The 23,573-nt window shown below is 49.6% G+C and overlaps 1 protein-coding gene across 10 annotated transcripts in view; it reads right to left on the bottom strand.

Annotated features, from left to right (window-relative positions):
* The window catches only part of LOC144754917 (protransforming growth factor alpha-like), a 1,071,904-nt gene that overhangs the window by 738,909 nt on the left and 309,422 nt on the right, over positions 1 to 23,573 (bottom strand). For 8 of the 10 annotated variants that reach the window (XM_078643261.1, XM_078643264.1, XM_078643262.1 and 5 more), the window contains one exon: positions 18,143 to 18,197. The gene's annotated coding sequence lies outside the window, so the exon portion shown is untranslated. The remainder of the gene's footprint in view (positions 1 to 18,142; positions 18,198 to 23,573) is intronic. The other 2 variants (XM_078643269.1, XM_078643267.1) reach the window with 1 other exon arrangement.

The following is a 23,573-nucleotide window of genomic DNA, read 5'->3' as shown; positions in this document are numbered from 1 at the left end:
TAGGGATTTTCCTGCCAGCCAGGGAAGGTGCGTCAGCAGGATGTTTAAGAAGATGCTCCACCACTCCATTAACGTATAAGGAAAATAGAGTGGGGGCTAGCACGCAACCCTGGCGGACTCCCCTATTCACAGAGATACGAGATGTTTTTTGGCCCTGATCTGCGCAAAGCTGTCCTCATGCAGTTTTTTTAGCATATTTAGCAAATACTGGGGCATGCCCATTGCGTCCAAGACGCACCACAGTTGGTCTCGTGGGACTAGATCGAACGCAGTTCGTAAGTCTATAAAGGCAAGGTACAAGCTGCCCTTACCCAGGACAACCACTTTCCAGAGGATCATTAAGAGCCGGAAAGTTTGCTCGATAGTACCAGTGCCTGGTCTAAACCCCGCCTGATAATCCGAGAGGATACTTTCCTCCTCAATCCACTGTTGGATCCTTCCTAGAACTACTTTGCCCGCTATCTTCTGCGTAGAATCAAGCAAACTGATTGGGCGATAGTTTGCAGGGTCGTCCCGGGCCCCTTTTTTAAAGATAGGGACGACCTCCGCTCCCTTCCAAGAATCCGGGAGGGACCCGCCCATCAGAACAGCATTCAGAAGAGCGGCAATTAGACTGCTTCACTCTAGTGTACTGACCCTTAATAAGTCGCCTGGTATTCCGTCGGGCCCCGCGGCCTTATTCGGGACTAGACACTTGATTGCCCCCTCGACTTCTTTGATGGTAAAAAGACCAGCCTCATTGAGGACTAAGCTGTTGGAGTGCGAGTGAGCGCCGGGCTGTTGGACCATGGGGCCAGATGTAGGACCCCCAGTTGGGGAATAAAGCTGGGAAAAATGAGCAAACCACACCTCCCCAGTAATGTTACAAGTCATAAGGGAGTCTTCGGGTTTGTTTTTCAATCTCACCAGGTCCCAAAAGCCCTTCGAGTCTTTCCTAGAGCTCGCCAATTTTAAGTCAATCCAGAATTGAGTTTCGTGCTCAAGCCTAGCCGTGGTTAGTGCCTTCCAATAACTTTTCCTGGCAAGTTTTGTGAGGTTGGCATCCTTGGATTTCACTGCTCTGATAAGTTCACATTTTGCAGAACGACAGGCAGGGGTGAACCAGGATGCTCCACCTTTTACAGTATTTTTGCCCTTACGTCTCCCGTCTGCTGGGGCGATGGTAAACAGTTCTCCCAGAACTTTAGTTGTTTCAACGAAAAGGAGCGAGACGTCCGTATTTCCAAGGCTCATGGCGTCAAGCCCCGCTTTCGCGTTGGACATTATGGAATTTGCTAAGGTCATCTTCCCGTCATCCATAGCAACTTTTCTCCATTTGAGCCTCCTTCCACAATTTGAGAGGCACACATCATGCGTTGATTTCCATAAGTGAGGAGGAGGATTTGGCTTTGAACCCCTTCAAGGAGAAGACAGTGTCAGTGCTAGTTGGCTATGATCACTATCGGTGGTTGTTAAAACCTCCATATCGAGCAGGTGAGCCCAAAGCTTGTGGTTAAGGAGGATATAATCAATCCGGGAAGTGTGACCAACCCTGTTGTAAGTGTGTGCCCCGTTGGAATCAGATATGGATCTGCCATTAGTTGCCCTTAAGCCAAATTCCATACAAAGGGCATTAAGATCTATGGCCCCCTGTGACCATTTTTTAATAGGGTTGAGTGTTAGTAAAGGGATACCTCTCCTAGTGTCTTCCTCCCAAGTGTCTAGGATGTCCTCGCTGGAGAGAGGTTCAAAGGAACAGTTAAAATCCCCAGCGAGTAAAACAAGAGAGTTGGCATTACAAGTTCCAAGTTCATCCTCTATGCCTGTCAGTGGCAACGTGGAGACACCACCCCTTGCCCCCCTTAAGTAGATGTTAAATATTTCCAGGTTTTTCCCCCCCCCGGGCCTTTAACTAATATTCTCTGTAAATCAGGGGATTTGGTAAATAAATGCCTGATGGAAAGGCCCAGAGAAATACTAACCCAGATTAAGAGGCCACCTGATGGGCGCCCTTTAGTGCCAGATGGTTGTGATGCAGGGACAAAGTAGGTAGTATAACCCACTTTGTGACGGGGTTCTAAACACCAAGTTTCCTGCAATATGCAAATCCCGAAGGATTCAATGAAGATGTTCCAGTCTGGAATGTCAAAATTGCGAACAAGACCTGCTACATTCCAACTCAGGATCTGGAGCGCAGAGCCCAGTACAGTGCTCCCAGTAGCCCTCGCTCCCGATGTTGGAACATTTACAGGGGGAATCGGCTGAAGACCCAGGCTCCTGGCTACAGGTGGCGCCATAACATCTGCTATAGAATCATCCACTTTGGGATGAGACCCCGCCCCAGCTAAATGATTGCCTACCGTGGGAGCGGGTGCAAGAACTACATTGTCACTAAAAATTGGTGCGAGTGTGGATGACCATGGTGGTAAGTTAGACTGGGGCAAGATGACCAGTGCCTGGACTTCCTTATGAATGGCATTGCTCATCGGCCCCATATCAGCTTCAACATCCAAGGTTGGATAGTCAGATGGATGGCTATTGGGAAGGTGGAAAATGGGGGCGCTGGGCAGTGACCTAACGGGCTTCTCTATTGAACACATGACAGGACTACACCCAGTTGGGCTGCTCTCAGGAGTAAGGGGAGCTGCGGTTGCTAGAGGCAATTTGACCTTGGTTTCATAGGGTAAATTGGGAGGCAGAGAGAGTCAGTCTACCTCTTCTAAACAACCAAATCTATTGGCGGTTTCTACTCCGTGCCACCACCCATTAGAACCTTGCCAGTCCCCTCTCGCCCCTCCACGTGCCGGATAGCGAGGATGAGACCAATCGCCCCCATGGTTTAAGGCAGGGCGTGGAGGGTAAAAGAATGTTAAGGGTCTTACAACAATAGATGATCTGACCTCCCCAGTGTTCCATGCACAAATGTGTTGTGCAGTCTGTGGATCCTCAAAAGAGACTACAATACAGTCACCTTGGATAGTTTTGCGTGAAGGTCCTATCCAGGGAACTCTACGCACCATTAGGACTTTGCTTCTCAGATGCCTTGGGATCTGCCTATTAGTGCTTAACCAGTGAATAGCCTTATTTTTAAGGGACCAGTAATTTTCTTGGTTGGGACTCCCCAGTTCGGGAACACCCGCTAATACTCCACATAAGGCCTTGCATCCGGGGGTAAATCAATGTATCCCCCACGGAAATTTTCGGCATTACGTGGGCCTTGCTTAGTAGTTTGGTTATACTTGTTGTCGTTCGCCCTTTGAACAACTGCCTCTCTATTTGGTTTGATTGACTGTTTTAGGGGCTGCAAGGGTGGCTTAGCGGGGGGATTTAAGTTCAAGGCCCTTTTTGCGTGGTTTGGGTATTGGTTTACTAAATGGCAGTACAGTTGGCATAATGATGGATGTGTCTACTTCGGCTGCGACGGGCCCTTTATTGTTTTGTAGACTAAGGCTTGCTAGGGTTAGAATACTTTTTTCCACCTCTAGGAGGTGGTTTTCAATGCGGGAGAGTCTTAGGTCTAACGGGATAAGTAGCTTTTTAAGAGAGTTCCAAACTATTCTTAGAAACTCCTCATCGCTTCCCCCAACCTCACTTGGTTGCTGCCCGGTATTCGCCTCCATGGCGTCAGTGTCTTTAGGGACCAAGCTTGGGCGGTTCTCGACAGCGCCTGGAAGGATCAGGTCTTGGGCAACAGTTATTGCTACTACTCCCTGTTTAAGTTGGTTAGCGTTGGTTGAGCAGTGTACCCTGGCTATTTTAGCCTTCTTCCGTGAGTAGGCAGACCTTACAGTGCATTTCCTTTTATAACCTGTGCCCTTGGAGGGAGAACCCTGGGGATTAGCATACTCCTCAGTGGAAATGGAAGGGATCGGGATAGGGGCTGAATCAGTATGGGTGACAAGATCGGGGTCACTAACATGCAAAGGAGAAACTTGGCTATTTTGCAATTGAGAAAAGCTTGAAGTCGCAGACATCCCGGGCGATAGTGGTGGTAATTGGTGGACCTCGGCATGCGTTGTAATAAGGCGAGGAATTAATGGGTGCTCGGGGCTTTTTACTGTTGCTATGTGACCTAGGGAAGATTTCTTAGACGTTGCAAAGCTTTGGGACAGTCTTCTAGCTGCTTCTAGGTCCAGAGAAACATGTGTTTGCATTTTGGAAATTTCGTGATCGATAGCAGTGTTTGTTCTAGTAATAAAGTCGTCCAGCGTTCCATTTGCCATCCTCCCACCCTTCGCGGCTTTGCAGCGGCTGGCCCGTGTGTTCATGGTACTAGGTTGGTTGTGACGTGACTTATTTAGCTGATGTGTAATGGGGCTAACAGGTGTACTAACAGGAGGACTGAAAAACCTGGGGGATGGGGTCCAGGCCAGGCTCTCCGGTCCTCGAACGGCCTCAAACGGCCCGCTCTTTGCCCGGTCTTCGCCCCGAGCTCCGTCCCGCGCACGTCCCGCGTCGCGGGGGAGGTAATGTCAGTAAAGTACGTGTAGGCGGTGGGCGTGGCCGCCGGGGGAAGAGGCACCAGCTGGGCTGACTGTAGAATGCTGGTCCTCGCAGTCCCCCGGTCGGTACCCTTCACACTAGGGCTCGCCTCGAAGCCTCAACCCACAGGACTCCAGCTGGGAGCGATATCGGGTCTTGCAGATTGCAGGACACGCTCACACCAGCGAATCTGCTACGGTGGGGAGGCTTGTATTTCCAAAGGTGCGGCAGATTATGTGAAGTTCAATCCGTCAGCAGACAGCAGGGAGCAGGAAGGACACTGTGAGCGGCACCCGCGAAGCGGGTGTCGCGAAAAGTAATGAAGCCGGGAGGCGGTGGGCGTGGCCGCCGGGGGAAGAGGCACCAGCTGGGCTGACTGTAGAATGCTGGTCCTCGCAGTCCCCCGGTCGGTACCCTTCACACTAGGGCTCGCCTCGAAGCCTCAACCCACAGGACTCCAGTTGGGAGCGATATCGGGTCTTGCCGATTGCAGGACACGCTCACACCAGCGAATCCGCTACGGTGGGGAGGCTTGTATTTCCAAAGGTGCGGCAGATTATGTGAAGTTCAATCCGTCAGCAGACAGCAGGGAGCAGGAAGGACACTGTGAGCGGCACCCGCGAAGCGGGTGTCGCGAAAAGTAATGAAGCCGGGAGGCGGTGGGCGTGGCCGCCGGGGGAAGAGGCACCAGCTGGGCTGACTGTAGAATGCTGGTCCTCGCAGTCCCCCGGTCGGTACCCTTCACACTAGGGCTCGCCTCGAAGCCTCAACCCACAGGACTCCAGCTGGGAGCGATATCGGGTCTTGCCGATTGCAGGACACGCTCACACCAGCGAATCCGCTACGGTGGGGAGGCTTGTATTTCCAAAGGTGCGGCAGATTATGTGAAGTTCAATCCGTCAGCAGACAGCAGGGAGCAGGAAGGACACTGTGAGCGGCACATAAGGAATGGCTTTCCCATTCATTCCTATGGGCCTCAAGGCCCATAGGAATGAATGGGGAGTCATTCCTTATTTGCGATTAGCAATTAGCGAATCGCAAATAAGGAAGCAATTTCATGGGTGCCAGGGTGTACAAAGGACACCCTGTAGCACCCCTTAAATGCAAATGTACACAGGTGTTGCGCACACACATGTCCAAAGGACATGTGTGTGTGTAACATACAACTCAGAAAAATTTACTAAAGTGCATTTTTCTACGTTTTCGCTATTTACCACGAAGTTACACTTCGCGGTAAATAGCGGCCCCATATTGCGAATTCGCCATTTTTAAACGGTTAATGAATAGCATTTAAGGAATCTCTAATTGAGATTCCTTAAATGCGATTCTTCGCAATTTAGTGAGTTCTGTAATTGCGATTTTTGCATTTGGGATGATGAATCCCAAATGCAAAAATAGCGCTCGCAAAGGGCCGGATTCTCAGAATCTGGCCCTTTGCGAGCCGATTTTACTTTGATGAATCTGGCCGTAAGTTTGGCTTGATCTCATTAACCATTCTAAGTGGTAAGGGGTGACTGATACCTGTCTTACCATCATTTGGGGCTAATGGTCAGTCAACACTATCTAAGTCCCTCAATAGGGCGTCTCTATTTACAAGGGGTATAGGCCAGGACATATTTGGACACACTCCTGGGCCTAGCATCGACTTTCCCTGCAACATGCTGCGGGCTTTCCCCTGTGTACATCCAATATTGAACCCCTTGGGAATATAAAAAGGAGAGCGAACGGGCCTGAATTTCTGGTTTGTGATGGCTGCAGGTCAAAGCTCTAGCATATGACCGGTGTGTCAGATTAACCACAATGCATTCACCCCTCTTGTCTTTGTTTGTGGCTTCCCACACCCAACCCATTTTTCTGGCCATAATGACATGGGGTGCTATGTGACGACCATTTACCAATCATCTGTCCAGCCAATGGGTCACCTTATGTATCAAATCCATTGTTGCCTCCTTACCACCCTGCTTAATTGGAAGCACCCCCACTAAAACGGCCACCAGAGGAACTGACTCTGAAGGTAGATTTATGATGTCAGTTCTCTCTTCTGGTTGACATGGGGTATTAGTGGATCTAAGATACTGTGATTCAGCCCCCTGGGTTGCTCGACGGTCTATATGAACAGTCACTAAAGCTCTATACGGGGCCGCCCCTAGGACTTGACATTGCTCCCTGTTATCTTTTAAGGCTCTTACGCTTCATTGTGGGCCCGTATAGCCTAGGGGTTGCTTGTTACACCCTCGGACTGACTGAGGGCTCTCTCTATGTGTTAAGTGCATGCCACTACATACTTGCAGACCCTTACTCAATGTGGGGACTGTGGAACCAAAATCACCCCGCTGTGTAGATCTCAACCCTCCCCTAGAACCCACCGATTCTGTCACTGTGCCACTAGATGCAGAGTTGTGAGGGGACTTTCCACATACAAAGTAATGCTTTCATCTTTTCTAACCAAGCAATAACAGGTGCTAGTTGTGTTTTAAAAATGACTTCCATTCCATTTTTAGAAAGAGTTTAGTGAATATCGGGCTCGAGGCCAGAGTATCTATATCCGAAACCTCTAATTCCTATTGATTTTTTTAAGTCTGTGTATGTTTTTTACCACCGCCTGTTTTCTTTTTAACTGGAGGTTCCAGCATAGTAACACTTTCCCCTTGGACGCCCTCTGTTTCTACTAACGAAGTGCTAACAACTGTTGAAGTAGGCACAATGTCGCTATGCCCATCCATTGGAGCAGGACCATTTGGCGATGGTGAAATCCGCGGTAGATTTACAGGGTTTACTACACCCGGAGCGACTGCATAGATACGGGCTCCCGGAAACAGCTGAATGTGGACGCTGCAGAGCGAGTCCAGCAGGGTTTTTTCACTTAGCCTGGCTGTGTCCAGGAATTGCACATTTCTGGGACTTGATATTTAAAGCTCTAGGAGACATCACATCCATGACGTTGACCCCAGACCCTCAGTTAACGTTGTTAGGCTATTCTAAAAACTTGCCAAAGACAGTGAGATGTTTAGTGGATATGGGGCTACTCCTAGCTAGGTGCAGAGTAGTTTTTAACTGGGCCTGTGGCCCGACTCCAACATTGGCGTGTTGGTGCTAAGACATGGTATACTGCAATATCCAGACAGAACTTTTCAGTGAATTACTTGCACCCCGGAGCCGGCCCAAAAACTTCTGGGGGCTCTATCAAAGCTACACAACCACAAAAGCAACAGACGCCACTAATGCAGATAGCCCTAGTATGGGTGCAAACTTGACGCTGGATGCGATACACGGTAACAGCCCTATGGCAGGAACCCCCTGATAAGATTATCACATCCACTGCAGACTATAGAAGCCGCCAAATGGGATTCGCAGTCCGATAATATTTTGCTAGAAATTTCTCTTTATTCATTTATGTTGTAAGTCTATAAATGCAGTGTCATCGATGGGCTGACTTGCCTCCACAGTGTAAATGATGTGATTGACAATATGGGACAAACTAAGGATGATGTAATCTATGATGTCTTTATTTTCTATGCTAAAAGAAGCAGAAGTGCATGTACTTTTTGTATGCCAATAAAAGTTCATAAAAACAAACACTCTGCTGTGGGTTTGTTAGTTTTAATGAAAGTCTCCTTTCGATCAGGGCAATTTCATTTGACAGGACATTTACTGCCCTGGCCAGGAATGAGTCAACAGTTGTTACAGCCACTTCTCCCCCTGGCCCGAGCATGGTTTTCTTTTTCCTACCCATTGTTTTTTCAACCTGGCCTGTAGTAGGAGACTTTACCCGTTGACGAGCAGAAAAGGTTCTTTCAATGATAAATTCCCGAGGTGCAGAGCTTAAGGGAGTCGCCCGGATCGGCCTCCTACGGGCTCTGACAGACGCAGACGGGCCCGCCATTGGCCTGGGCTTCGCCCGAGGACGTCACCTGCAGCGAGAGCCCTGCATTAGTTTTGAAGCGCCTCCTGGCCCGGGAAAGTGGCGGCATTGGGTGACCAGTGCTGAGCAGGCTGGTACCTGTGGTCCTCGTGGCCCCCTGGCCACCGGATTAAGCCGCAGTGGCAGCAGGAACAGAGCAGCACAGCAAAACGGGCTTGTACAGCTGTTTACAGAGATTGCAGTCTCTGTAGTCCACCAAGGACCATTAGGGGTCTATGACCTTAGTATGAAAGGTTTTCGCCCTCTACAAGGCACTTCATGGAGAGGCCATTTTCTCCAGACTAAGATTAAGTGGCCAAGTTCCTACTCAGTACAGTCTTTATTTTGTGTACTGATCTTCACGAAAAGTGCACTCCCTTCAGACAATCATGCCCAATTATCTGGGAAGCCTCTACTACACACTATGCCATCCTGTGTACAGATCTTCAAGGAGAGGCCAGGCCATCCTGTCAACTAAGCTCCATTACATAGCTAAGCACCTAAAACATGCACACTTCACCCTGTGCACAGCTTTTTGTGAAGAGGCCAGTCCCTTTTGACACCCAAGGTCTATTACATGAGAAAGCCTCTATAATGTAGAGAGCTCAGTCAGGGAGATGCCAGTCCTTCTAAGCACACATACCCCTTCAGATGAACAAGCCTCTTCAATGCAAAGCTTTACCCCGTGCACAGTTCTTCACGAAGATGTTAGTTTCTCCGGACAATGAAGACCCATTACGTGGGCAAGTCCCTACACACACCATTATTAACTCTGTGTACTGCTGTTTATAGAGACGCTAATCTCTACACACATCCAAGTCCCTTTAGGTCGCCATGTCTTTACTACGTAAGTCTTCGCCCAATTGCTCTTTGCCAAGCCCTTCACAGAGAGGCCTGTCCATACAGACATCCAAGTCCCATTAGGTTGTCACTACAGTACACTATGTACAGTATTTGCCATGTGTGCAGATGTTCACAGAGAGGCCAGTTCCTCCACAAAACTAAGCCTATTTACAGAGCCATAAGCGGTACAAAAGGGGGTGGTGATGGACGGAGCATCTGAATCAATCAAACACTCACACCCAGTCAAAAGATCTGGGTTTAATCCATTGCCGTTCTTTAGCCCACTCTGCCACCCCAGTTCAGACATGGCTATTTGCAAATCAGTCTGACCCTGTGATTCATGGGAACAGTCCAGCCCGAACTGCCAAGCCATGTCTTCCCTGGACCGGAAACAAGCTTCCGAGGACCGGTTTCTGGCATTTCAGCCGTCTTCAGCCCGGCTTGCTTGCATCCAGTGGCAAAGTGAGCAAGGGACTCACGTCCGAGCATACCCTGCCACACTTATGGCGGCCAAAAGCGGTACAAAATGGGGTGGTGATGGACGGAGCATCTGAATCAATCAAACACTCACACCCAGTCAAAAGATCTGGGTTTAATCCATCGCCGTTCTTTAGCCCACTCTGCCACCCCAGTTCAGACATGGCTATATGCAAATCAGTCTGACCCTGTGCCTCATGGGAACAGTCCAGCCCGAACTGCCAAGCCATGTCTTCCCTGGACCGGAAACAAGCTTCGGAGGACCGGTTTCTGGCATTTCAGCCGTCTTCAGCCCGGCTTGCTTGCATCCAGTGGCAAAGTGAGCAAGGGACTCACGTCTGAGCAGACCCTGCCACACTTATGGCGGCCCAAAAGCGGTACAAAAGGGGGTGGTGATGGACGGAGCATCTGAATCAATCAAACACTCACACCCAGTCAAAAGATCTGGGTTTAATCCATCGCCGTTCTTCAGCCCACTCTGCCACCCCAGTTCAGACATGGCTATATGCAAATCAGTCTGACCCTGTGATTCATGGGAACAGTCCAGCCCGAACTGCCAAGCCATGTCTTCCCTGGACCGGAAACAAGCTTCCGAGGATGGGTTTCTGGCATTTCAGCCGTCTTCAGGCCGGCTTGCTTGCATCCAGTGGCAAAGTGAGCAAGGGACTCACGTCTGAGCATACCCTGCCACACTTATGGCGGCCAAAAGCGGTACAAAAGGGGGTGGTGTTGGACGGAGCATCTGAATCAATCAAACACTCACACCCAGTCAAAAGATCTGGGTTTAATCCATCGCCGTTCTTTAGCCCACTCTGCCACCCCAGTTCAGACATGGCTATATGCAAATCAGTCTGACCCTGTGCCTCATGGGAACAGTCCAGCCCGAACTGCCTAGCCATGTCTTCCCTGGACCCGAAACAAGCTTCCGAGGACCGGTTTCTGGCATTAAAGCCGTCTTCAGCACGGCTTGCTTGCATCCAGTGGCAAAGTGAGCAAGGGACTCACGTCTGAGCATACCCTGCCACACTTATGGCGGCCAAAAGCGGTACAAAAGGGGGTGGTGATGGACGGAGCATCTGAATCAATCAAACACTCACACCCAGTCAAAAGATCTGGGTTTAATCCATCGCCGTTCTTTAGCCCACTCTGTCACCCCAGTTCAGACATGGCTATATGCAAATCAGTCTGACCCTGTGCCTCATGGGAACAGTCCAGCCCGAACTGCCAAGCCATGTCTTCCCTGTACCGGAAACAAGCTTCCGAGGACCGGTTTCTGGCATTTCAGCCGTCTTCAGCCCGGCTTGCTTGCATCCAGTGGCAAAGTGAGCAAGGGACTCACGTCCGAGCATACCCTGCCACACTTATGGCGGCCAAAAGCGGTACAAAAGGGGGTGGTGATGGACGGAGCATCTGAATCAATCAAACACTCACACCCAGTCAAAAGATCTGGGTTTAATCCATCGCCGTTCTTTAGCCCACTCTGCCACCCCAGTTCAGACATGGCTATATGCAAATCAGTCTGACCCTGTGCCTCATGGGAACAGTCCAGCCCGAACTGCCTATCCATGTCTTCCCTGGACCGGAAACAAGCTTCCGAGGACCGGTTTCTGGCATTTCAGCCGTCTTCAGCCCGGCTTGCTTGCATCCAGTGGCAAAGTGAGCAAGGGACTCACGTCTGAGCATACCCTGCCACACTTATGGCGGCCAAAAGCGGTACAAAAGGGGGTGGTGATGGACGGAGCATCTGAATCAATAAAACACTCCCACCCAGTCAAAAGATCTGGGTTTAATCCATCGCCGTTCTTTAGCCCACTCTGCCACCCCAGTTCAGACATGGCTATATGCAAATCAGTCTGACCCTGTACCTCATGGGAACAGTCCAGCCTGAACTGCCAAGCCATGTCTTCCCTGGACCGGAAACAAGCTTCCGAGGACCGGTTTCTGGCATTTCAGCCGTCTTCAGCCCGGCTTGCTTGCATCCAGTGGCAAAGTGAGCAAGGGACTCACGTCTGAGCATACCCTGCCACACTTATGGCGGCCAAAAGCGGTACAAAAGGGGGTGGTGATGGACGGAGCATCTGAATCAATCAAACACTCACACCCAGTCAAAAGATCTGGGTTTAATCCATTGCCGTACTTTAGCCCACTCTGCCACCCCAGTTCAGACATGGCTATATGCAAATCAGTCTGACCCTGTGCCTCATGGGAACAGTCCAGCCCGAACTGCCAAGCCATGTCTTCCCTGTACCGGAAACAAGCTTCCGAGGACCGGTTTCTGGCATTTCAGCCGTCTTCAGCCCGGCTTGCTTGCATCCAGTGGCAAAGTCAGCAAGGGACTCACGTCCGAGCATACCCTGCCACACTTATGGCGGCCAAAAGCGGTACAAAAGGGGGTGGTGATGGACGGAGCATCTGAATCAATCAAACACTCACACCCAGTCAAAAGATCTGGGTTTAATCCATCGCCGTTCTTTAGCCCACTCTGCCACCCCAGTTCAGACATGGCTATATGCAAATCAGTCTGACCCTGTGCCTCATGGGAACAGTCCAGCCCGAACTGCCTATCCATGTCTTCCCTGGACCGGAAACAAGCTTCCGAGGATGGGTTTCTGGCATTTCAGCCGTCTTCAGCCCGGCTTGCTTGCATCCAGTGGCAAAGTGAGCAAGGGACTCACGTCCGAGCATACCCTGCCACACTTATGGCGGCCAAAAGCGGTACAAAAGGGGGTGGTGATGGACGGAGCATCTGAATCAATCAAACACTCACACCCAGTCAAAAGATCTGGGTTTAATCCATCGCCGTTCTTTAGCCCACTCTGCCACCCCAGTTCAGACATGGCTATATGCAAATCAGTCTGACCCTGTGCCTCATGGGAACAGTCCAGCCCGAACTGCCTATCCATGTCTTCCCTGGACCGGAAACAAGCTTCCGAGGACCGGTTTCTGGCATTTCAGCCGTCTTCAGCCCGGCTTGCTTGCATCCAGTGGCAAAGTGAGCAAGGGACTCACGTCTGAGCATACCCTGCCACACTTATGGCGGCCAAAAGCGGTACAAAAGGGGGTGGTGATGGACGGAGCATCTGAATCAATAAAACACTCCCACCCAGTCAAAAGATCTGGGTTTAATCCATCGCCGTTCTTTAGCCCACTCTGCCACCCCAGTTCAGACATGGCTATATGCAAATCAGTCTGACCCTGTACCTCATGGGAACAGTCCAGCCTGAACTGCCAAGCCATGTCTTCCCTGGACCGGAAACAAGCTTCCGAGGACCGGTTTCTGGCATTTCAGCCGTCTTCAGCCCGGCTTGCTTGCATCCAGTGGCAAAGTGAGCAAGGGACTCACGTCTGAGCATACCCTGCCACACTTATGGCGGCCAAAAGCGGTACAAAAGGGGGTGGTGATGGACGGAGCATCTGAATCAATCAAACACTCACACCCAGTCAAAAGATCTGGGTTTAATCCATTGCCGTACTTTAGCCCACTCTGCCACCCCAGTTCAGACATGGCTATATGCAAATCAGTCTGACCCTGTGCCTCATGGGAACAGTCCAGCCCGAACTGCCAAGCCATGTCTTCCCTGTACCGGAAACAAGCTTCCGAGGACCGGTTTCTGGCATTTCAGCCGTCTTCAGCCCGGCTTGCTTGCATCCAGTGGCAAAGTCAGCAAGGGACTCACGTCCGAGCATACCCTGCCACACTTATGGCGGCCAAAAGCGGTACAAAAGGGGGTGGTGATGGACGGAGCATCTGAATCAATCAAACACTCACACCCAGTCAAAAGATCTGGGTTTAATCCATCGCCGTTCTTTAGCCCACTCTGCCACCCCAGTTCAGACATGGCTATATGCAAATCAGTCTGACCCTGTGCCTCATGGGAACAGTCCAGCCCGAACTGCCTATCCATGTCTTCCCTGGACCGGAAACAAGCTTCCGAGGACCGGTTTCTGGCATTTCAGCCGTCTTCAGCCCGGCTTGCTTGCATCCAGTGGCAAAGTGAGCAAGGGACTCAGGTCTGAGTATACCCTGCCACACTTATGGCGGCCAAAAGCGGTACAAAAGGGGGTGGTGATGGACGAAGCATCTGAATCAATCAAACACTCACACCCAGTCAAAAGATCTGGGTTTAATCCATCGCCGTTCTTTAGCCCACTCTGCCACCCCAGTTCAGACATGGCTATATGCAAATCAGTCTGACCCTGTGCCTCATGGGAACAGTCCAGCCCGAACTGCCAAGCCATGTCTTCCCTGGACCGGAAACAAGCTTCCGAGGACCGGTTTCTGGCATTTCAGCCGTCTTCAGCCCGGCTTGCTTGCATCCAGTGGCAAAGTGAGCAAGGGACTCACGTCTGAGCATACCCTGCCACACTTATGGCGGCCAAAAGCGGTACAAAAGGGGGTGGTGATGGACGGAGCATCTGAATCAATCAAACACTCACACCCAGTCAAAAGATCTGGGTTTAATCCATCGCCGTACTTTAGCCCACTCTGCCACCCCAGTTCAGACATGGCTATATGCAAATCAGTCTGACCCTGTGCCTCATGGGAACAGTCCAGCCTGAACTGCCAAGCCATGTCTTCCCTGGACCGGAAACAAGCTTCCGAGGACCGGTTTCTGGCATTTCAGCGGTCTTCAGCCCGGCTTGCTTGCATCCAGTGGCAAAGTGAGCAAGGGACTCACGTCAGAGCATACCCTGCCACACTTATGGCAGCCAAAAGCGGTACAAAAGGGGGTGGTGATGGACGGAGCATCTCAATCAATCAAACACTCACACCCAGTCAAAAGATCTGGGTTTAATCCATCGCTGTTCTTTAGCCCACTCTGCCACCCCAGTTAAGACATGGCTATATGCAAATCAGTCTGACCCTGTGCCTCATGGGAACAGTCCAGCCCGAACTGCCAAGCCATGTCTTCCCTGGACCGGAAACAAGCTTCCGAGGACCGGTTTCTGGCATTTCAGCCGTCTTCAGCCCGGCTTGCTTGCATCCAGTGGCAAAGTGAGCAAGGGACTCACGTCTGAGCATACCCTGCCACACTTATGGCGGCCAAAAGCGGTACAAAAGGGGGTGGTGATGGACGGAGCATCTGAATCAATCAAACACTCACACCCAGTCAAAAGATCTGGGTTTAATCCATCGCCGTACTTTAGCCCACTCTGCCACCCCAGTTCAGACATGGCTATATGCAAATCAGTCTGACCCTGTGCCTCATGGGAACAGTCCAGCCCAAACTGCCAAGCCATGTCTTCCCTGGACCGGAAACAAGCTTCCGAGGACCTGTTTCTGGCATTTCAGCCGTCTTCAGCCTGGCTTGCTTGCATCCAGTGGCAAAGTGAGCAAGGGACTCACGTCTGAGCATACCCTGCCACACTTATGGCGGCCAAAAGCGGTACAAAAGGGGGTGGTGATGGACGGAGCATCTGAATCATCAAACACTCACACCCAGTCAAAAGATCTGGGTTTAATCCATCGCCGTTCTTTAGCCCACTCTGCCACCCCAGTTCAGACATGGCTATATGCAAATCAGTCTGACCCTGTGCCTCATGGGAACAGTCCAGCCCGAACTGCCAAGCCATGTCTTCCCTGTACCGGAAACAAGCTTCTGAGGACCGGTTTCTGGCATTTCAGCCGTATTCAGCCCAGCTTGCTTGCATCCAGTGGCAAAGTGAACAAGGGACTCACGTCGGAGCATACCCTGCCACACTTATGGCGGCCAAAAGCGGTACAAAAGGGGGTGGTGATGGACGGAGCATCTGAATCAATCAAACACTCATACCCAGTCAAAAGATCTGGGTTTAATCCATCGCCGTTCTTTAGCCCACTCTGCCACCCCAGTTCAGACATGGCTATATGCAAATCAGTCTGACCCTGTGCCTCATGGGAACAGTCCAGCCCGAACTGCCTAGCCATGTCTTCCCTGGACCGGAAACAAGCTTCCGAGGACTGGTTTCTGGCATTTCAGCCGTCTTCAGCCCGGCTTGCTTGCATCCAGTGGCAAAGTGAGTAAGGGACTCACGTCTGAGCATACCCTGCCACACTTATGGCAGCCAAAAGCGGCAAAGTGAGTAAGGGACTCACGTCTGAGCATACCCTGCCACACTTATGGCAGCCAAAAGCGGTACAAAAGGGGGGTGGTGATGGACGGAGCATCTGAATCAATCAAACACTCACACCCAGTCAAAAGATCTGGGTTTAATCCATCGCCGTTCTTTAGCCCACTCTGCCACCCCAGTTCAGACATGACTATATGCAAATCAGTCTGACCCTGTGCCTCATGGGAACAGTCCAGCCCGAACTGCCAAGCCATGTCTTCCCTGGACCGGAAACAAGCTTCCGAGGACCGGTTTCTGGCATTTCAGCCGTCTTCAGCCCGGCTTGCTTGCATCCAGTGGCAAAGTGAGCAAGGGACTCACGTCTGAGCATACCCTGCCACACTTATGGCGGCCAAAAGCGGTACAAAAGGGGGTGGTGATGGACGGAGCATCTGAATCAATCAAACACTCACACCCAGTCAAAAGATCTGGGTTTAATCCATCGCCGTTCTTTAGCCCACTCTGCCACCCCAGTTCAGACATGGCTATATGCAAATCAGTCTGACCCTGTGCCTCATGGGAACAGTCCAGCCCGAACTGCCACCTTTTGTACCTATTTACAGAGCCAAGCAGCTACTATGCCCAGACTTCACCTTAGCCCACTTACATGGGAAAGCCCCTATTACAAACAGTGCTCTTCCTCTGCACAGCTCAGTCCTCTAGAGGCCAGTCTTTCTAGACACACATGCTTCATAGATGGCCAAGCCTCTATACTTCAGAGTTTTAAGGCTCTCATGTAAGTTGAGCGCTTCACATAGAATTCTGAGACGGATTCCAAATAGTCTAGAATGTCACTTTACCCAGAGCGTCGGCCATCTTGGAGTTTCTCATTTTCCAAGCCTCACTCCAGGTCAAAGCTCTTCCATGCCTTTTAATTGCAAGGAGTTGTTTTGTACCTATTAAACGAAGAGAATGTTCATTTTCTGTAGTAGTCCTGACACATTTTTGGAGGACTACAACAGATCTTTAGCACCGACATCAACACAATGGAGATAAAACCCTGCAAGAGGATGGTAACCAAAGACAGGCAATCTCTGTTCACGCACATATGATTTAAAACAACATCTCATCCCATCGACATTAGAATGTCCAGAACTCTTATCCAGTTCACGAAAAAACTGACATCACATGTTGAAGGAACAAACCACTGAATATGATTGAATCCTCACCTCTACTCGGAAAGCTACCACTAACACAACACCTATAAATATCATTCTACCTCAAATTATATTTTATTTGAGGCTTGCACCCTGTCCAGAGGTCAACTGGTCCGCAGCTAGGTTTGCATTCTAAAATAGGGCCAACACATACATGCACATAAAGTGAAACATCCGACCTTCTGCTGCAACTAAGAACATTGATTAGTTTTGCAGCGTTTTTGAGCCCAACTGTGTAGAGCATACCTCTAAATTCTCATTGGTATAGCGAATACTATATATCTGAAAGTTGCTAATCCTCTACTGTGGTCATTGCTCAATGCAAAGTGAAACGTATGTTCTGTGTCCTGCCGTGTCTAAGCCATGAACTTGGGTTACGCTCCAAAAACTACCTGCAGAAATTAATTATTTTCAATCGGATGTAATCTGAACGATCAATTTGTTAATTATCCTTACACATGAATGGTAACTCAATATATTTTTATTGATAACTAGGGTCAGAAAAACTGTGCTCCAATTTTTTGGAGCCCAAGTGAGTTGAAGGTCCTGGCCCATTTTAAACGCTTGCGACCATGCATAAGTTTCAAGTCCTCACCACTCACACTTTAGTTGACAGTACTTTGATACCGATCATTTCTAAAAGCCGTCAGTTTGGCTATAGAACAGGCTCACCATTTGTTCCGGCTAATTCAGGTTCACAGACACGTGTCTGACTGCAACGGATAACCTCAACAAACTACGTCTATCAATGCTTCTTTATGCATGCCTGACTGAGAAGACACAGCAATCAGTTAAACTGCTATCCAATGCAACCCTATGAAGGAGCCGAAATGTTGCACTAACAAACTGCAACAGAAAGTTTACTGTCCCAGAAATCCATTAAATAAGAATTTTAATTTAAAAGTGAAAGTAGCTGATGGGCCAACAATGTGTGAGCTAAACTACAACTGCCAGTATGCTAAAATCAGCATTTGGTCTGTCCATTGATAACACATGTTAAGAATAGTGAGGGCAGTTGAAGCGGTACTTGCGGCCCTCATGAATGTGCTGGACTCGTTCATTAATGGTGCTGAAACGTTTATGCATGTATTTGTTGATATATTCATCAAAGATTTGCAGTGTGTTTTTTAATCTGGTGAATGATTTTCAAATATAAAAGTTAAAAAGCGAAATAGGGTAACTTGAAGACAAATGTCACAATTTTAGTCTTTACCTTAGTTGAATCCCCACCTGCAATCTGTCCAGAGTTCATGGTATGTTGAATTCAACTGTTGGACCATAGAAAAAAGAAAAAACAGAGGTCCATGAATTTGAGTGTATAGTTGGAACATCACTGACAATGTGTTAATAATTTACCAACTACAATCCATGACACATAAAAGATATAGGCAATAATGGTGAAAGAGTCGTAATGAGAAGAAAGAATACATATATATGTTCTCTGATTGTGTCTTTGCAGACCTGGTTTACACTATCCTCTGCGATTTTGTCATCCTTCGTGTGGGTAAAGTGGATGATGAATCTTGTTTACTTTTTTCCAATTACCTGGTGATGTGAAAGAGTGCTATATGACAAGGTCATGATGCCATCAGAGACACTTATAGATGAGCAACTCTAAATACCTGGGATGTTTTCACGGAGGTGTTCTGATTAACATCAAATAGACAAGGAGAGCCAAGCTCAAGTTGTCTGTGATGTTACCTAGAACCCCACAGTGAAAAGCTCACCTATTATTCAGTTACCCTTCTTTAATTTTATGTAATGTATTGGCCACCTACATTTTTGCCCTGCTTTCAACTGCATTGTGGGGGCAGAGGAGCTATGGGAGAGCCATACATAGCATGGGCTCTACCTATTACCAAAAATGACTCCTGCCACCAACCACGACTCTATATGACCGCACACCTTCCCCTCCCAAAGCTGTGCTAAAATCAGTGCTGCGCTGAAAGGCTCACAGAGAGCCATGTGTGAACAACCTGAAATTTCTTTCTGATGTAGCAATTGTGCCAAACATCTTTCGCTTCCCATTATTGCTCTATAATAGCAGTGAATAACCGGATTTAGAATTTGGTATTCCCATAAAGGCTTCCAATGGAAGCCATACATAACATATAGAATTATAACTGGGTAAAGGAGAATTATCGGGACGTTTTTCACTGAGGGATTCATAGTGATATCAAATAGGCAACAAGATTGAAGCTTGAGTTGTCTATGATGTCATTCAGAAACCCAAAGTGAGAACAATTCACTTTTTACTCATCTATAATTTTATGTTGTGTCTGGCTTCCAAAATCATCTGCCGTTGCCTTCATTAACTAGGAAATGGCAGAGGCGTAAGGGAAGTAATGGGAGGATCATACATGACATGGCCTCTCCAGCCTGTCCCAAAACTTAAAATAAAATACAAGGCCTCCTGCCACTCACCCCCACCACCCTCTGTGCCTTACCTTTCCTCTTCTCCAAAAACTGTGCTACGTGCTTTACAGTGTTACTCAGAGAAGCCTGGGATTCCTTTAGGGCATAGTAACAGTGGTTAACAAGTTATGTTACCCATCGTTCCTATGTGATAACAGGGAATTACTGGATTCACAATCCAGTTGTTCACACTGATGGCTCTCGATGTCAGCCATTTATAACATACAGGATCATTGATGGGTAACAGTGAATAACAGGGATATTTTTCACTGACGGGTTTCAAGTGACATAAATAGAGTGAAGCTCGAACTGTCTATGATGCCACTCAGAACCCGGAGGGGAAAATCATTCCTATAATTCACTGTTACCTGTAAATAATTCTGTCAATCAATCAATCAATCAATCATTGAATTTGTATTGCGCACTACTTACCCGCAAGGGGCTCAAGGCGCTAGGGAAAACAAAGGTGGTGGTGCCGCTTCTGGTCGAACTGCCAGGTCTTCTGTAGCCTTCTGAATGTCAGCAGGTCTTGGGTCTGTTGTAGTTTGAGTGGGAGGGTGTTCCAGGTATTGGGGGCGAGGTGGGAGAAGGATCTGCCGCCGGTGGTTGTTCTTCGGATGCGTGGGACGGTGGCGAGGGAGAGGTCAGCGGAGCAGAGCTGGCGGTTAGGGATGAAGAAGAGGAGTCGTCTGTAGAGGTAGGCGTTTTGAATGCGTTGCCGTCATTTGATGAGCTTGGTTCGGGCTGACGAGGGTCTGGGTGACTGTTCTTCTTGTATCTGTTAGGCTCCACCTGTAGATCCTGCGGAGCATGTGGAGGGTGTTGAAGCAGGAGGAGGACACGGCGTTGACTTGCTTGGTCATGGGAGCGTTGAGTTGAGGATGACTCCCAGGTTGCGTGCGTGGTCGGTGGGTGTCGGGGCTGCCCCCAGTGCCGTTGGCCACCAGGAGTTGTCCCAGGCTGATGGGTTGGAGCCGAGGATGAGGACCTCCGTCTTATCTGTGTTCAGCTTTAGTCGACTGCTGTTCATCCAGTCAGCGAAGGCCTTCATTCCATCGTGGAGGTTGGGTTTGGTAGTGAGGGGGTCCTTGGTGAGGGAGAGGATCAGTTGAGTGTCGTCGGCGTAGGAGATTATGTTGAGGTTGAGCTGTCAGGAGATGCGTGCGAGTAGGGCCATGTAAATGATGAACAGTGTCGGGCTGAGGGAAGAACCCTGGGGTACGCCGCAGATGATCTCGGTGGCTTCGGATAGGAATGGGGGAGGCGGACTCTCTGGGTTCTGCCGGAGAGGAAGAAGGTGGCCCATTCCAGGGCCTTGTCTTGGATCCCTGCGACATGGAGGCGTGTGCATAGAGTACAGTGGCAGACCGTGTTAAAGGCGGCGGAGAGGTCCAGCAGGATGAGGGATGCGGTCTCGTCGTTGTCCAGCAGTGTCCTGATGTCGTCAGTGGCCGCGATGAGGGCAGTCTCTGTGCTTTGGTTGCTGCGGAACCCTGACTGGGATGGGTCCAGGATGCTGTTTTCTTCAAGGTATCGGGTTAGCTGTCTGTTTACGATCTTCTCGATGACCTTGGCTGGGAACGGGAGCAGGGAGATGGGCCAGTAGTTCTTGAGGTCCATCGGGTCCACCTTGGGTTTTTTGATTAGGGCGTTGATTTCGGCGTGCTTCCAGCTCTCTGGGAAGGTTGTGGTCTTGAAGTAAAGATTGATGACGTTGCGCAGGTGGGGTGCGATGGAGCTGCTGGCTTTGTTGAAGATGTGGTGCGGGAAAGGGTTTGACGGGGAGCCGGAGTGGATTGTGTCATGGTCTTGATGGTGTCATCGATGTTCACGTTGGTCCATGCTGTCAGGGGGTGGTGGTCGATGGTGGGTGGTGAGTCTGGTGTGTCGGTGTCTGTTGGGACTGTTCAATGGTTGAAGCTGTCGTGGATGTCGGCGATCTTGCGGTGGAATAAGGTGACGAGGGAGTCACACAGGGCTTGCGATGGCGGGATGTCGTTGGTGTTGGAGCTGGGGATGGAGAGTTCCTTCACAATGTTGAAGAGCTCCTTCCTGTTGTGTGCATTGTGTCAAGGCTGTTTTTGAAGGCGATCCTCTTGGCGGACCTGATGAGGCGATGGTGGTTGCGGATGGAGTTTTTGTGTGCTGCGTGGCTGTCCGGTGTCTTTTCGCTGTGCCATTTTTTCTCTAGTTTCGGGCAGGTTCGCTAGGATGCTAGGAGTTCCGGGGTGTCTTGCTGGTGTCTCTGTAGGTGGGTTTTTTTCAGCGGGCGTGGGTGTTGGTGCAGTCGTCTATCCATCGTCTGAGGTTGGGGGCAGCGTCTTCGGTGTTGGAGGGGTCGGTGGGTGGGCTGAGAGCAAGGTTTGACTGTAGTTGGTCTTCGTTGACTTTATTCCAACAGCGGCGTGGGATCTGTTGGATGCGGTGGTGTGTGGTGGGTTTCTGGAAGGTGAAGTGGATGCAGCGGTGGTCGGTCCAGAGGAGTTTGGTGGTGTGGCTGAAGGAGACGTGGGAGCTTGAGGAGAAGACAGGGTCTAGCGTGTGGCCAGCAAAATGGGTCGGCCTTGTGACGAGCTGTCTTAGTCCGAGGTTGGCGAGGTTGTTGATCATGGCGGTGGAGTTGCTGTCGTTGTTGTTCTCCAGGTGAAAATTCAGGTCTCCGAGGGGGATGTAGTCGGTGGAGGTCAGGGCGTGCGTGCTGATGAAGTCGGCGATGGAGTCGCTAAACTGGGATCGGGGCCCAGGGGAATCTAAGGGTGGTGTTGGGGTCCGTGTGGATCTGGAAGGGCAAGTGTTTGGCGGTGCAGAGAGTGTTGTCGGTGGTGGTCGAGACCCTGATGGTGTTCTTGTGGATGATGGCTATTCCTCCTCCCACTCAGTTGGTGCGGTCTCTACGGGTGATCTTATAGCCGTCTGGGATGGCTATGGCGGTGTCAGTTGCGGAGGAGTAGTTCATCCAGGTCTCTGTCAGGAAGGTGACGTCCGGTGATGATATGTCGAGCAGGTACCAGAGCTCAACGGCGTGTTTGCGTGCGGAGCGGGTGTTCAGTAGGATGCATTTGAGGTGGTTGAGGTCCTTCTTGGCGGGTGCTTCCACGGCTCGGAGGCTGGTGTAGTTGCAGTTCCGGCAGGTGAAGGGACCATGGGTGTGTTTCAGGGCGGCCTCGGCATGTTTTGTCTGTTGTCGAAGTAGTACTGTGCATAGGCCTTGCCGGTGCTAGCATAGGGAACTTGAAGTGTGGCAAGTGCAGATTCTTGAGGATTCTTCAAAAGAGCGCATTTGGAGAGATCTTGAAAGTTTTCATTTAAGTGAGGGTGAAATCGCGCTAGCCGAGATTTTGCTGGAAGCAAAGGAAATTCTCAGGTTGTGTGGTTCTATAATTTTTCGTTTAGCTAAGCAGACAAGTTGTTTTATGTCATTTGTTTTGTTAAAGAGTTTGTAAAGATGACAATCACTTTGTAAAGGGAGGGTCGGTCATAGGAGTTAAACTGACGTCACTAGGTGCCGAGCTGACATTGGTTGGATGGTATGAGATCGGCATCAGGTGCTGCACTGAAATTGGTTGGTTGGTGTGGAGACGCGCTGGTATTGGACAGTGTGATCAGTTTGGATTGGCGGTAGAAAATCATAACTTGGAAAAGAAATTGTTGAAGAAGGTTTTTTTCTTGTAAAGATTTGACTTTAAGCGCAGTGAATAATTACGTTTTTTAAACTGATAAAAACCCTGTTTAGAAAAGATGAGCCAATACCAATTAGAGAAGGAGTTCCTGTGGCTCGGGAAGGAACCCCTGCTTCATTTATGTCAATGGAGAAGGGCTACCACACATGTATGTGGTTGGAGAACTGATGAAATATACAGATCAAGATGGTAGTTTAGCATTTCCAGAGAATGGGACATTTAAAACTAGAATTTTAGAAAATGTAAGGAATCAATTGAATAACTTGAGACAAATCCTAGACCTATGCAGTATGAAGCTCTTGAAAAGAGGGAACCTGAAGCACATAAAAGAGAAAGAAAAGCATCAGACTAGGTACAGGAATACTGTGAGTCGATGTGCTGAGGCAAAGTGGGATGCACAGAAGAAAATGTGAAGGAAGGACATAGCTGAGGGGAAACTAATGTTTCTGGTCATGGTAGCTGAGACCAGTGAAGGAGAGAAATATAAAGAAAAGAAGAAGTATGTAGAGGAGTTTAAGTCTAAAAACACTGATTTATTGTACAGGAAGC

Source organism: Lissotriton helveticus, chromosome 5_1, assembly GCF_964261635.1.
Source record: "Lissotriton helveticus chromosome 5_1, aLisHel1.1, whole genome shotgun sequence".
NCBI classification, from domain to species: Eukaryota; Metazoa; Chordata; class Amphibia; order Caudata; family Salamandridae; genus Lissotriton; species Lissotriton helveticus.
The sequence above is the reverse complement of the archived record's forward strand: the minus strand, read 5'-3'. Positions and strand labels throughout refer to the sequence as shown.